Consider the following 2,500-nt stretch of genomic DNA (forward strand, 5'->3'; position numbering starts at 1 on the left):
GGCCGTCCCCTCTGCCGGAGGGGAACGGGGGACCGGCGCACCACCGGGAGAGTGGTGGAGGAGAGGCCCGTGCGGCGGCACTGGCGGTGGTGGCGGGCGGGCGGCGCCGGGCGCCGGGCCACCGCGACCGACCCGATCTGGGGGCCCGGCGGGACGAAGTCCGCGACGCGGGCGCTCCGGGAGCGGGGGTTTCCCGAGTCTGCACTTAGGGGGACGAAGGCCCGGCCGCGCGGGGAGGGGAAGGAGAGCACCCCCCCTCTCCCCGGGGCAACGGGCCTGCGAGGCGCCCCAGCCGCGCCACACCGCGCGCGCCACGCGGCGCGGCGGCAGCCGCCGGGCTCGGAGGGGAGGGCGGGCACGGCCGGGCGCACCCGAACCGCGCCCCCCCCCACACCCACCGAGGGGCGGCACGCCGCTGCGCCCACGCCACGGCGCGGGTGACGATTGACCGTCAAGCGACGCTCAGACAGGCGTAGCCCCGGGAGGAACCCGGGGCCGCAAGTGCGTTCGAAGTGTCGATGATCAATGTGTCCTGCAATTCACATTAATTCTCGCAGCTAGCTGCGTTCTTCATCGACGCACGAGCCGAGTGATCCACCGCTAAGAGTTGTCTCGGTTTCGGTCCCCGCCGCGCGCGCGGGGGGACCGGGCAGCTTTCGCAGCCCCTGGGGGGCCCCCCCTCCTCCGCCCCCTCCTCCTCCGCCCCACCGCCCTTCCTCACGCCGACGCCGGCTGCTGAGCAAGGGACGGCAGAGACGGAAGGAGAGAGAGAGCGAGAGAAAGAGAGGGGCTTGCCTCACTGACCGTACAAGCACAGAGAAAGGGGGGGGGGGGGAAACGAAGGGCAAACCCGAACGAGAAGGGCGGGGAGCCCTCGCTCCCGACCTGGGGACAAACCCTGTCTCGCTTCGAGTCCGGCCCAGGCGCCCGGCTCGGTCTGGCCCGGCAGGGAGCGGCGGGCCGGCCACACCGCCTGCCTCGGGATGTTGGGGGGGGTCCGTCCCCGCAGACCACCCCCCCCCCGCCCCAGGCGTCAGAGCCCGGCCGCCACCGGGAGCGGCGTCGCCCCGCCGCCCGCGCGCCTGCGGCCCGCCGGCCCCGCGCTTCCCAGCTCCTCGCTCGCCTCGCCGGCCCTCCGGCTCGACCGCCGCCGCCGCCGCCGCCGCGGCGCCCACACCCCCGCGCGCCCGCACACACCGCCTCGCGGGTGACGCCACGCGCTCGCCCGTCCCCTCCGCGGACAGACGCCCGGCGGCGGGCAGGCGGGCAAGGCGGCACGGACGGGGACGGCGCCCGCTCTCCCCGTCTCCACGCGGAGAGCGGGGCGGGCCGCCCCCGCCGCCGCCCCACCACCGCCCCCCCGCTGCCTGGCGGAGCCGGGCGGGGCAGAGCGAGGCGGGCGCCCCGGACGGCAGAGTGCCGGGGCGGGCGCGTAGGGTAGGGCGCCGCCGACGGCGGCCACGGCGGAAGACCCAGAAGCACCGGCCAGGGAGAAGGAGGAGACGCGCGGAGGCTCGGCGCCCGCACCACCCGCGGTGGGGGCTCGCCCTCCCGGCGGCGAGCACGCGCTCGCGCCCGGCTCGCAACGCTCGAGGCAGGCCGGCAACTAGGCCGACCGCGCGGCGTCTCTCCGCCGAGACCAGACCGCGGAGAGAGGGGGCAGGGTAACCCCTCTCCGTCCCGGCTGCCCGCGGGGCGAGCGCGGGGCGCGCCGGCTGGCATGGGGGGGCGCGGCGCCCGCGCGCGCCGACCCCCCGGCCCTCCGGCAGCACGCCCGGCCGCCTCCGCGAGTCGCATCGGGCCGCCCGAGTCTTTAAACCTCCGCCCGGCTCTCCAACCGAGAACCCTCGGGCCCGGAGCCCGGGGCCCATGGCCATCCCTGCCCGGGGCGGCTGCCGGCGGCCGCGGTGGCCGGAGGCCCTCTCCCCTCTCTCGCTCGCTCCCTCCCTCCCCGCCCCCCCCACCCCCACCGCGGGGGAGGAAGGACCGGGGTGGGGGGAAGCCGAGGCGGGGGGGGGGAAGGCACGGCCGGTGCGGCGCGCACGGTGCGGCACCCGGGAGGAGCACGCTGGCACACGGGACCACACGGGTGGGTCACCGAGGGGGGGGCAGGAGAAGCGCGGGCGCTAGGTACCTGGCCCTGGGGTGAGGGAAACGACCTGAAATCCCCGCGGGGGTGCCTCCCCCGCCGCCGCCCGCCACCGGGCCGCCGCCGCCTCGCGGCGACGGCGGCAGCCTCGGCAGCGGCGACGAGACGGGACGCGGAGGGGGAACCCGGCACCCGCCAGCCGGCCCCCGCGCCCCTCGGCGGAGCGTCCGCCCGCGGGGTGCGCCCGACACCCGCCGCCACGACCTCGTCCTCCTCCCAGGGCCCGGGGTTTCCCTCAGTAACCCGGCGCCGGGTGGCAGCTGCACCCGGGAGGAGAGCCGTGGCTCGGGCCGCCCACTCGGGCACGAACCGTCGCCTCGCTTGGCCTCAACGCGACGCCCCCCGCTCGGG

General features: G+C 78.3%; 1 non-coding gene across 1 annotated transcript; it reads right to left on the reverse strand.

Moving 5' to 3' along the window:
• Positions 1–456: 456 nt before the first annotated feature.
• On the reverse strand, positions 457–609 carry LOC135326840 (5.8S ribosomal RNA). Its single transcript, XR_010387074.1, has one exon. It is a non-coding gene; the product is annotated as a 5.8S ribosomal RNA (ribosomal RNA).
• Positions 610–2,500: the final 1,891 nt, after the last annotated feature.

Source organism: Dromaius novaehollandiae, unplaced genomic scaffold, assembly GCF_036370855.1.
Source record: "Dromaius novaehollandiae isolate bDroNov1 unplaced genomic scaffold, bDroNov1.hap1 HAP1_SCAFFOLD_76, whole genome shotgun sequence".
Classification (NCBI taxonomy): domain Eukaryota; kingdom Metazoa; phylum Chordata; class Aves; order Casuariiformes; family Dromaiidae; genus Dromaius; species Dromaius novaehollandiae.